This window comes from Sinocyclocheilus grahami, unplaced genomic scaffold (genome assembly GCF_001515645.1).
Source record: "Sinocyclocheilus grahami isolate Dianchi unplaced genomic scaffold, SAMN03320097.WGS_v1.1 scaffold64.1, whole genome shotgun sequence".
NCBI lineage: Eukaryota > Metazoa > Chordata > Actinopteri > Cypriniformes > Cyprinidae > Sinocyclocheilus > Sinocyclocheilus grahami.
The window spans coordinates 453551-466923 of NW_015505243.1; the positions used below are offsets into that span (position 1 = coordinate 453551).

The 13373-nt window shown below is 36.9% G+C and overlaps 1 protein-coding gene and 1 long non-coding RNA gene across 3 annotated transcripts in view; both read left to right on the forward strand.

Moving 5' to 3' along the window:
- LOC107584868 (protein SSUH2 homolog) overlaps positions 1 to 13373 on the forward strand; it is a 38223-nt gene that overhangs the window by 23407 nt on the left and 1443 nt on the right. The window lies entirely within an intron of this gene.
- On the forward strand, positions 9044 to 9953 carry LOC107584870 (uncharacterized). The gene is made up of 3 exons (XR_001609186.1): positions 9044 to 9138; positions 9272 to 9332; positions 9814 to 9953. It is a non-coding gene; the product is annotated as an uncharacterized lncRNA (long non-coding RNA).

The window sequence follows — 13373 nt, forward strand, 5'->3', positions numbered from 1 at the left end:
ACGAGGAAATGAATTTCCCTGCAATTTCCCTGAATTGCCCTTGTCAGACAGCTTATCAGAATTCTCAGCCCAAGTCCGACTGGAGCCGGTGTCTTTTTTCTCTCTCTCTCTCTCTTCCCCATTAGCTGCTGTTGCAGCCATTAAAATAGTTCAGTTTCGGTTTTTAATGTCAAAGTGGTAATGGTTCATTTCGTTCCTTTATTAAGTTAATTTAGAAATATGTTTGGAACATTTTATTTTTGTTAAATTCAGGTTTTTATTTTTTAAAGGAACGACCAAGTGACCAGCGGCTGACAGTGAGTTGAGCATATGTTTGAGCAATTTAGCCTTCTCAAATCAACAGGACGACTTGCCTAAAATAAAATCTATAGACATAAAGGACTTTGTGCATTTCACAGTATTAATTTAAACATTTAACCTAGATAAATGTGCACTGTTAGGCGCATATCCAATCGTTTGTGCGGAGAGTGGAAGCTGAAGCCTGCTCTGCAGGACATGGAGGCGCCAGCGCAATCACTTGCTTTTTCTTTTCTTTTTTTATAACAGTGGAATCTTAAAAATATGCCGTCATTTTTGCTCATAAAGGTAAGAGTATACCTCATTCGGAACTGCAAAGTCTACTTTTATTTGTGTGCACTCACAATATCAACAAAACCTTGTGCTTTTGTAAAATAAGGAATACAAATGCTTTCTGATGCGCTTTCTGTCGTCTCTGTCTTGAGCAGGAGCACCTCACAATGATGAACTGAAACTCAGCGAATACTTGCCTTACCGTCACCGACATGATAAATATATCTACACAATGCTTTACATTACTATTTTAAAACGAAATAATTCAAATCGAAAACAAAAACTCTTTAATTATGTAATCAGTAAAGATCAAGGCAAGTCCAATGAGGAGATGGCGAGTCAGGTTCGTCAAATTCATCTTTGCAACACTGACTCAGAAAACACTAGTTTATTAACAAACAATTAAAATATCCCCTCACAATTTTTTTTAAATTTATTATTTTTTTTTTGGGCTGCTGTGCCAAAATTGTGTTTGCATTCAGTAGCTACAAATAGCCTATGGCAGCATTTTAGTGCCACGTTGAAAAATAACTAAATAAATGACAAAGTCACTTATATTAAACAAAACTTTTATGAACAGAACGAATAAGACTGATGTGCCTACGTTGTAACACAAATAAATGAAAGGTTTTTGTATTTTCCAATAATGCTTATGGCTCATTATTATTAATGAAAATAAGGCTATACAATAAAATTGTACAATGATAAATTCACCAATATTAAACTGAACTTTTCTAAACAAAATGAATATGGATTTCCCCTCAGGCTACCTTAAAACGATCATAGTTTGTGATTTATTATCTTAATTAAAACACATCAGCCATAAAATAGTACAATGGCAAATTCGCATATATTAAACATCTAACTTTTATTAACAAAATGAATAAGATATAGCCTTGCGTTGTAACCCAAATAAATAAGGTATTTTCCCTTATTTAAAACGAATGCTTAGTTTGTGGTTCATTGTTATTTTTTTATTTTTTTAATGGAAACCCAGCAACAATAAAGACACTCACTTATAGGCTATTAAACAAAGAAATGAAAGTTTTATTAAAAGTAACTCTTTTGGATCCGCCATCATAGTGTGTCTTGTCACGTGACCAAAATTTTCTTCAGTTAAACAAGGAGAAAACTGAAGTCATTGCATTTGGAAACAAAGATGAAGTTCTCAAGGTGAATGCATACCTTGACTCTTGGGGTCTAACAACTAAAAATCAAGTCAGGAATCTTGGTGTGATTCTGGAGACAGACCTTAGTTTCAGTAGTCATGTCAAAGCTGTAACTAAATCAGCATACTATCATCTCAAAAACATTGCAAGAATTAGAGGTTTTGTTTCCAGTCAAGACTTGGAGAAACTTGTTCATGCCTTTATCACCAGCAGGGTGGACTATTGTAATGGTCTCCTCACCGGCCTTCCCAAGAAGACCATTAGACAGCTGCAGCTCAGCCAGAACGCTGCTGCCAGAATTCTGACTAGAACCAGAAAATCTGAGCATATCACACCAGTCCTCAGGTCCTTACACTGGCTTCCAGTTATACTTAGGATTGATTTTAAAGTACTTTTACTCGTTTATAAATCACTCAATGGCCTAGGACCTAAATATATAGCAGATATGCTCACTGAATATAAACCTAACAGACCACTCAGATCATTAGGATCGAGTCAGTTAGAAATACCAAGGGTTCACACAAAACAAGGGGAATCTGCTTTTAGCTATTTTGCTGCCCGCAGTTGGAATCAGCTTCCAGAAGAGATCAGATGTGCTAAAACATTAGTCACATTTAAATCTAGACTCGAAACTAATCTGTTTAGCTGTGCATTTACTGAATGAGCACTGTGCAGTGTCTGAACTGATTGCACTGTATTTTATGTATGTATAATCATAATCATTTTGTCTTAAATTCGTTTTAAATCAATTTTTAAATCATTTTCAAAGTTGTTAAATTCCTTGTTTTATTCTTGTGATTATTATTATTATTATGATTATTTTACTTTCTTTTATGTAAAGCACTTTGAATTACCATTGTGGACGAAATGTGCTATATAAATAAACTTGCCTTGCCTTGCCTTGCCTAGTACCATGGTATTCTTGGAAGTGCTCTGGAATATCATATACATAAATACCATGGTACATATACAGGTGCATCTCAATAAATTAGAATGTCATGGAAAAGTTCATTTATTTCAGTAATTCAACTCAAATTGTGAAACTCGTGTATTAAATAAATTCAGTGCACACAGACTGAAGTAATTTAAGTCTTTGGTTCTTTTAATTGGGATGATTTTGGCTCACATTTAACAAAAACCCACCAATTCACTATCTCAACAAATTAGAATACTTCATAAGACCAAATTTACTTCATAAGGCCTTCTGGAAAGTATTTTCATTTACTGTACATGTACTCAATACTTGGTAGGGGCTCCTTTTGCTTTAATTACTGCCTCAATTCGGCGTGGCATGGAGGTGATCAGTTTGTGGCACTGCTGAGGGGGTATGGAAGCCCAGGTTTCTTTAACAGTGGCCTTCAGCTCATCTGCATTTTTTGGTCTCTTGTTTCTCATTTTCCTCTTGACAATACCCCATAGATTCTCTATGGGGTTCAGGTCTGGTGAGTTTGCTGGCCAGTCAAGCACACCAACACCATGGTCATTTAACCAACTTTTGGAGCTTTTGGCAGTGTGGGCAGGTGCTAAATCCTGCTGGAAAATGAAATCAGCATCTTCAAAAAGCTGGTCAGCAGAAGGAAGCATGAAGTGCTCCAAAATTTCTTGGTAAACGGGTGCAGTGATGTTGGTTTTCAAAAAACACAATGGACCAACACCAGCAGATGACATTGCACCCCACTACATTAATAAATCATTAGCTCATCCATGAGCATGATTTCTGCCCGAGTCCTGTCAGATTGCATCGGCTGTGGGGATGAAGACGACAACTCCCATGATTCCAAACACAGTCACAGCGTCATCAAACTACGCCTTTGTCTATTTGTTTATTTTGAATACGCGCCCTCTAGTGGCGAAAATTACATCTTGCGCCTTTAAAGAGTTGTGTTATAATAACCCCTACAAATACAACTCATTATACACTATAAACACTTTAAAGGAGACATACATGTAAATGTTTGTGAAAGATGTTTTCTCTGGTTTGGAGGGATGATTATTTTTAAATCATACCCCATTTATTGCATCAAAATTTGTTTATACTTTACTATATTTAAGGGTGGGTAATTTTAGCAGTTGTTTATTGCAACTACATAACTACAATAACTTTGTCTAGTGTTCTTATGAAAGTTTATAGCAGGGGTGGCGAACGTCGGTCCTGGAGAGCCGCAGCCCTGCAGAGTTTTGCTTCAACCCTAATCAAACACACCTGAACAAGCTAATCAAGGTCTGAAGGGTTACTAGGGAGCTACAGGCAGGTGAGTTTTAATTAGGGTTGGAGCTGAACTCTGCAGGGCTGCAGCTCTCCAGGATCGGAGTTCGCCACCCCTGGTTTATAGCATGATTTGTGAAAATTTAACTATACTGAATGACATATCATTGACTTCTTCATGGCTAGTGTAGCGAATCAGCTCATGGGGAAATATGAATAATTAATCATAACTAGTTATAATTAATTATAAATATTTAGATCCACTGTAGATATTTACTTGACCTCTCAGGGTCAACTGTCTGTCAATTCTAAGAACGTTAATTCCCTGGTTAAGGGAAATAATTTTCTTACTGTACAACTCTACACAGAGCTCCTGCCTGAATGTATTAACGGTGTAAATATCAAAGATTTTTACAGTGCATTTCAATGAACTGCTACAGCCCCTGGGGTTCTACCTTCACACGTGATTCTCCGTCCAGGGCAATCAGTACATATCCTGCCCTAGTGTGAGGAAGGGCAGAGGCAGGTCTTTGATTCAGCCCTTCTTCTGAGCACAGGAGGCTCTTTATCTCCTGAATGTGAGCTTATTATGTTACAGCTTCTTTTGTCGAAGAAAGGAGCTCAATCTCTAAGTTATTTATTTTGGTGCACAGATGAAGGCCTTTGTTTTTTTGGAAAGCTCTCTTTCCAAAATTGATTATTAAAGGTGGGGTAAGCGATTTTTCAAAAACGCTTTAGAAAACAGATTCGGGCCGAATAGCAAAACAAACTTGTAACCAATCAGCAGTGTCTACTCATGATGTGGAGGAGAGAGAGTTCAGTGCGCAGGACGGACATTAGCTGAGCCGAGCGACAGAAAGATAGAGATGGCGGATAAAAAACAAAAGAGGAAAACGTCTGCGGAACAAACGAAGGCTTAAGGCAGTAAGTAGGACCCATGTAAATATCGAATCAGCTTTCCAGCGCTGGAGAGAACTCAAGGAGCGGAAGGCCTGCGATCGGACGCTGAGGTTGCTTTGTTTCTTCTCGATAGGTGAGTAACACCGTGTCTGCGCCGCAACAGCTAAAGTCTGTCTAGTACACTGGACGCGACAAAGCGACTGTTGAAAATCATTTGAAATTTGTGTCAATACGTCATCAATAGAACGCAGCAGCAGTTTTCTGTCGGGGATTTGTCGTATCGTGTCGCGCCGCATCCAGTGTAGACTAGGCATGGACCGATTACCGGTTTCAAGGTATTCCGCGATTTGAAAATTTCACGGTTTCAAACCCGCTAATATTTTCCGTTATACCGTTCCTGCGGTATGCGCTGTTTATCATGTCTCCTCAAAGACTGAAAATGTAGGAATCCCTCAGGTTGAGTGCAGTGTAGAGAGTAACACGACCCTAAATATTCTAGGGACTGTTCCTAATATTCTGTATGTTGCTCAAAAACAAAATATATTGTGTTCAGCAGAATTTTTTTTAATTTTTTTTACTCAGTCATTTAAAAATAACACATTTTAGAGCTGTAAGGACAATACTGTGAAACCGTGATATTTTTGCTTAAAGGCCGTTTCACACTGATGCGAAAAAGCGAGGCGAATCGCCGACGATCGTTGCTTTCACACCGAGCACGAAATGATTGATCACCTTCTGCTAAATCACGCCTGCACGCTAGGTGGTGCCGACCATTAATGCATTTTTACTCCGATATGTATCTCATATATGGATTTAACATCGTCCACTGCTCAATATACAGCATTAAATATAGCTAAATAAAGTTTGGTTCTACGCCAGAAACACAAACTATCTATAATGCTTACAAGAAAACATCTTAAAATATAACTATAAGTACAATAAGCATCAAGCCACATTTGAAAATTTATGTGATTATTGTTTTTGCTTAAAACCCTTTATAAACCATCATCGAGTGCTTGTAATAACTTCCGATTGTGATCTATAGTTGATTTTGATTCTATAATAGGCAGACATGCATTCTTTGTAGGCAAGAAAACACATACAGAAAATATATCGTCATAATCATGTCTATTTGCTTTCATGTGATGTGTAGAAAAATGTCACTCCTTTTTTTAAACACGGAAGATCTAGCGAGTTAACGCGCTCTGACTCATAACACTTGCGAACATGCGAACATGGAAGAAAACGGACACTCCAGATCACATAATTCAATAGAATTTAGAAATGATATTAAGAACATGTGAAAATAAATCTGTTCTCAGATACCAAAGATTACAGGAACTCGGCATCCACTCTCTTCTCTCTACTGGGATACTCTTCTTCGGTGTTTGTTTACACTGATTTTCGAAGCAGCGCCACCACTCGTGCAACAGTAGCTGCTCTGAGCACGTGATCTAAGCTCAAATCTGATTGGACGGCCCGTTTCATCGTGGAGCGACGGGGAAAAAAATCGACACACAGGACGAAAAAAAAATCCTCGCCTGGTGTGAATAGCCTCATAGGGATCCATTGTTTCGATTCAAAAGCGTAATCGCGACGAACATTCGCGCTGAATTTTCACTTTCAGTGTGAAAAGGCCTTAAGGTTATCATACCGTCAAAATCTCATACCGGCCCATGCCTAGTGTAGACCATAGATATGTATATATATCTATGGTGTAGACAGCATCACTGATTATAATGAGTTCTATAGTATTTTGTCATGTCGCGCCACTCGCGTCCAGTGTAGACATGGTGTAACATTGGTTTTGCTTTGTTTCACAGAACTAATCGCCTGGGTTGCGTACGTATGTGTGGGGTGGAGCTATCAAAATAGGGGCGAGACACTTTTAGGGTAGGGGTGTGTTTGTTTTGGTGATTTCAAATGTCAACATTGGCTACCAGAAATCCCTTACCCCACCTTTAAGTGCCGGCGATGCAGTGTTGCCAGATATTGATACTAAAACAAACAAAAAACTGAAAATAAATAAAAATAAACTGAAATTATTTCCAATCTTTTGCAAATAAGATAAGATAAAGATATCGCTGACTCTAAACGGCAACTTCCTACTTTATTAACTTTCTGAAGTGTTAAATTAAGTGGAAAAGACAAGTCCAAACACGCTTATAATAGCTGGATCTATTATAGCTGCGCCCGCACCCTCACTCACAACTCTCTCAAGCCTCGTTCACTCCGCCAGCGTCTCGCAGCGATCATTTTCATACCAGGAATGCTAAACATTCTTGCAAACTGTCTAAACTGAATTATACATGTCATGCAGGCATTCATATGAGGAGTTTAACAGCAAATTAGTCATTCAAAGAACTAATTTTATGTTTGAACATGAAACATTTACCGAGGTCCGGACCTCGGTGGCCTCATAGCTGGTAACGGGCCTGGCTACTGGCCGCAGAGGAACCCAACTGGGTTGCCTGATATAAAGAGACGTAATCCCCGACACAGAGCTTCACACTTGTGCAATACGGAATTATAATTAGGCTATGTTACTTATTTTTGTCAACCTGTCTACCATGTGCACGCGCTCTCTCTTTGCTGTGAATAAAAGCGCCAGCTTTCTGAAAACACAGGTAAGTTTCCAGTTTAGCGATCTCCACTTCGATATTCTATTCTCAGAAAAGTCTAATTCATCAAGTGTTCATTTACGAGAGAGAGTGTGTGTATTTAAGAATTGCCTCTGTTTTTGCCACGTTTCTCTATTAACAGTGAAGCGGTGTCTTTAAATACTTCAGAAACGATGTTACCAACTCTTTACTGAGAAAGATAGTGTAACTCTTTAGCGGTGAAGCTCTTTTATTGATGAAATTGCGGGGCAGCATTGAGTAAAATAGAGACTGAATGTGTGCGTGTGAGCTACAGTAAAGACAGCGCATTAGTTAAGAACGCTTCTAATTTTTGTTTTTATTTTTTTAAACGTAGAGAGTGTGCAATGATAACCTACCAGCAATGTAAGGTGATATTATTAATATAATAGAATGAGTATATTACAGTATATATTAGAACGAGCACATCATTATTTACGGGCTTAAAACAAGATGCAAACAATTAGAATATTGTACCTGGTGGGGAGTGCCCAATTTTAACATGAAACTATGCCATTACCTGTATTTGTTATACTGTGGTACAGTTATGGAGGCCGTTCATAATGCAGAGGTCAACTGCCTGCTCTGCCTATAGTTAGCAATGGCCCTACAGCAGTGCTATTCAATTTGGCGGCCCGAGGGAAGAGTACACGCAGGTTGCACGTCTTGAATTGTTTTTGCACAACAATTAGTTTTTTTAATTAGTTTGTCCACAAGGTGGCATCACTGGCCCAGGCCGTTATTTCACAACCGGAAATGAAAAGGAAGAGACGGAACAACAACTTTCCGGAGACCGCAAATAAATTAAAAGTTATATTTTTTCAGAGCCTACTAAATGTTAAAAATAATGTCTTGAAATTATACTGTAATGTTGAATGGCTATAATTAATGGCTAAAATTGAGGTGAAAATACATTTAATAGAGACATCAGTAGCAGTATTGGTATCAAAAATACTGGCCTTTGTTAATAGGCTACTTTGTAAAGAGAAGCCATTAAACATTTAAAATATACCACCTTTAGGTTGTTTCTACGTTAATTTGGAGGTTCAATGTGAAATTATGACAATATATTTATGCTCCAGAACATTATGTATTTAATTTTTATTTAAATAATTTTGAAAATAATGCTTTTAAAAACAAAATGATTTTTTAAAATAATTGGCTTTAACTTTAGTACAATAACAATAAAAAAGCCCGTTTAATTTGGCAAACAACATGTTGTCTTTATAATTTCCTCATACAATATAAATAGGATTTTGTACATGAAAACATATAGGTGCTTTTATACTGACCTTGCCAGGAATCATCATATTTTGAGGTTTTCGGCTTCAAAATGTTTGAAAACTTTATCTAAAAAGTATTCTGCTGATTCACCTTTTTAGCTCATTAGTCTGCACTAATATGGTGTGTCAGCTTAGTAAAACACTTAAAAAGTGCCACAGTGGTACTAAAACGTGTCACAACACACCCTGTTAGACATGTGCAAAGTTCACTTACGTATTGATGTTTTCTCTTTGATATCAGTATACCCTCCATCTCAGAAGACAGGGCACGTGAAGCTTTCGCAACGTACGTCTCCAATAAGTGCTGCTATAGTTCTGCCCCCGTCAGAGAGGGAGTCATAACCAATATGGAGTCCTTTAATACCTACAGGGTGAGACCTACAATAAATCATCTTCATTATGACCATCGTTTTCTTCTCCAGTATGTGGAGTAGAAAAGTAGCAACTAGAGTTGCTTTTGGTGTTCATCTGAGGTGTGTCTGCTTATTCTGCTTCTGTTCTCAGTATCGTTTGGAGACGTTCATGGAGTCCAGATCTACTGAATGGAGTCAGGAGCCTTACACAGGTACCCAGAAGTCAGATATAGCATGTTTATACTTTATGCTGTCTTTTGCTTTCATTTACACTTGGCCAAATCTCTGACAAATGGATACAAATCTAATCTTGCATTCCTGTACTATATACAAATCCTCCATGATTATGCAAATGCCAAGAAGGGAAATTTTGCTGCATTTAATGTGGCTCGTAATCAATAAAAGCACAAAATTTCTGAGTCACATTGCAAAAATGTCATTTGTGTTTCATTTTTTAACCATCAGCCATGGCTTTTGGAAATTTAAAGGGATAGTTCACTCAAAAATGAAACATTTCACCCTCAAGTTGTTCCAAACCTCTAAGAGTTTCTTTCTTCTGTTCAACACAAAAGAAGATGTTTTGAAGCATGTAACTAAACAGTTGACGGTAGCCATTGACTTCCATAGTAAGGTAAAAATTTTCTGTTTGGTTGCCAAAAGAACCATGTCATTCTCCCTGTGACTCTCTCTCAGGTCAGCCTGTGGATGCTGGTGTTCAACCTGCTCCAGGTCCGTGGCAGATTGCAGCTCAACCTCCGGCCTTCTTTCAAGAGCACAAGCAGACCATTAAAGTGCCCTATACTTCCTCAGTCAAGGTTTGACTTTTAACCACATGATCCACCAAAACTAAGAGAGCAGGTCCCATTCAACACACTTTAGCCACTTTTCCACCGTCTGACCGAACAGTTCTAAGAGCCGTAAAGGAACGGTATTTCCTCTTGAGCTTGGTTCGGCATGGCATGATTGCATGTAGTGTATATAGTAATGTTCACATTTAGTGACGTCAACGTAGTGATGTCTCCACTCAGAATTGGTCACTTGATTGTTGTCTGCCCACTAGTTCTCTCTCTCTCTGTAGCTGACCAAGTGCACTATTTGACTGAAGTAAATAGAAATATCTGATCATCCTCTATAACATGGTCGCTATTTACGTCTCATATCATATGTAAACACTTGCATTACCAAAGCAATGACTGATGAATTTGTATTGGAGCTCTGTTATCAGGCCCACAGTGGAAAATGAAACCGCATCCATACCCGCTGGGCCGGATCGGCATGGAATGAAACGATTAAGCATGAGAATGGTTTGGCCTGATGGTGGAAATGAAACATCAACACATTCTGCATTTCTACATGAAACATCAATACGTTCTAAAGCTTTTGACAGCATTTTATTTAATCTTCCTGAAGATCACAAGAAGTTTCACTTTAATTGTTCTGATTGTAGAACTTTTATAGAGCGCAACAGTCGAGTTCCAGAAGCAAAAGTCCCATTATTTTTCTCAATACAGTAATGAATTTTTAAACCTTTAAAGACAGATGTGCCGTGAGCTATGAGGTTGTTAATCAATGGTTTATGCTTTTGGTAAAACCATTAGCCTGCATAATTTTTTATGAAACTTATTTTAAAACTTATTTTTAAATAATCATGTTTAAATCCAGAATTCATGGTGAAGAGCTACATTACCCATGACTCTGCAAAGAAATCTCCACCAATCAGAGAATCGTGAAAAGCAAATTGCACCAAAAAAAAAACACCCACTCAGATGAAGCACTGTGAATGATCTAAAAATCCCTCTTCATTTTAAAAAAAAAAAAAAAGTATATAAGTCACATTTTCAAATACCTTTTTTTGCTTCATGCTCCAAATCGAAATTTGTAATTCTCTGATTTTTACACATTTTCATGGCTTATATCTCTTTAACATAACTTTTTTAAATCCCTATGGGACAAATGAATGGGACAAAGAAATATGTCTGGAACCAAGGCTGCTGAAAAAGTGTTTTACTCTCTAAAGTACAAATGCTTTTTGGCTTCCTGCTGCAGTCAGATCATATTTTAGAGCATTATATTCAGTTTTTACCCTTGAACTGTCACGTGTGTCAGGGAAAGGGAAAAAAACACTGTACCACCTGTGCTGGAGCTGGAAATGTAAGTAATTTTTGACTAGCACAGACCAAACCAGCTGCATGCCGGGCATTTCATTGTTCTCAAAGTTTTATTTTACAGAGAAAATGGCACTTATACTGTGTAAACTTGTGTGGTGCCTGGAGAAGAATTCAAGTTGAGTTGTATAGGAAATGTGCACACAAGCCACAGAACAGTTTTTCATTCAGTTCATATGATGTAAAATACCCTAAAATATTGTTGTCTGTGTGCAGAGGGTCTGTACGTTGTGTAATGGTTCTGGTTACCGTCAATCTGATGAACGCTGTGTGAACTGCAACGGGCGCGGATGAAAAAAGTAAGTACTTTGTGGCAGGTAGGTTTATAATTAGACCATAACATCTCTTTAAAAATTGGTGTCTCTCTAAAAAAAGTTCCTCAGGTCATGAGTTCCATGATGATTTCAGATTTAAATTATTATTTTGCTTTTTTAATTCATTACTTTTATAATGAATTAATTTAATTTATTTAGTTTCTTTTCTTTCTTTCATTTTCCCCATTTTATTAAAAAAAAATTATTTTATAAAAATTTTTATTTTCGTTGTATTTATTTATTCATTTATTGATTTTTAAATTTTATTTATTTAATTTTTTATTTTATTTATTGGTGTTGTGTTATGTTGTTACTGTGGGTTGAATTCTGATGAAATCCTGCAGGGGGCTTCAGTGGTTTGGTATTTTCTGAGTTCTGACTTATCTGGTGTCTTTCAGCTGTAGTTCATTTAGCGGCAGCGGCTCTTGCCAGTGTGACACCTGCCGTGGAAAGGGAAAGCTGCTCGTCTTCATTAACCTCAATGTTAAATGGTATGATCTACATGATATAACCAGAGGTTCAATTTGGCTGGGGCGGTCCGGGGCTGAGCCCCGGTATATTACGCTGGTAACTCATCAGGTAGGGCCCTATGATTTCCACATTGTGGAAAATGTGGACAGAATCTTGGAATCCAGTCATAAAAATTGAATTTACTGTATAAGGTGGAATGTCACAGAATTTGCCAATTTAGAATGAATAAATCAAAAATAGGTCAGAACATTTAAGTCAAATGGACCAGTGTCTGTGAATATTAAACCGCAAAAAAACTATTTAAATATGAATACTGCATGTTCTGTGTGTCTCTGTGTGAATGCATGGTGCAGACGCACAGTTTCATCTGCAACACAAACTCATTTGGCCATTTAATTTGAGAAAATCTAACGTCATATCATTTACACACACAAACATAACTCTCCACGGCAACCCGTCAAAATAAAAGTTTGGTTTAACTTGAAGAAATTATGACAGAAATATATTACCATGGTACAGTAGAATGTATGTCTTACTACTACTACTACTACTACTACTAAAATTATATGAAAACTTTATTTTTAAGGAATAATCACACAATTTGTCTTCCATATTTTAACAGTAAACCTCTGTTGTGCAGCACTTTGTTTGCCAAAAATTAAAGGGTTGGTTTAATTTTCATTTGACTAAAAGATTAATGCATAAATATAAATCATTTGATTACCAGAAAAATGTAAGTACATAACACAAAATTTCTGAAATACATAAATAAACAAACAAACATAATTTGAGAAAAAATAAACATATTTCATAGCGCCCTAAAAAATGTTTATTTTTTGCTGAACTTTTAATAAATTACTGTTTTGTTGTATAAGTTTCATGATTTCAATTAATTAGACATGCTTTTTGATTAATCAGATTTAATTTAAACATTAAAACAGAGTCCAGAAAAATTTAAACTGTAATATATATAACATTATATATTAATAATAAAATATAACATTCATGTTTGCTAAGGCAGGCATGGATATTACTATATTAACTAGCTCAGTCACTGTTTGTGCTATATACATGAATCCTGCAGTATGAGGAGAGGTTTGCTGTTATGTTTCTAAAATTAACTTTTTTACTCACCAGCCAATTTGGCTACAAAATTTTTAAGTTATCGGCCATTCATAACTTCTACCAGCCAAAAACCCCCCCGAAATAAACCAACAGCTTGAGGCTGTTTACATGACAAAGCTACTATTGCAAATCATTTTGTGTCGGTACTAGGGGTGTGCGATATTGACAAAAAATTATA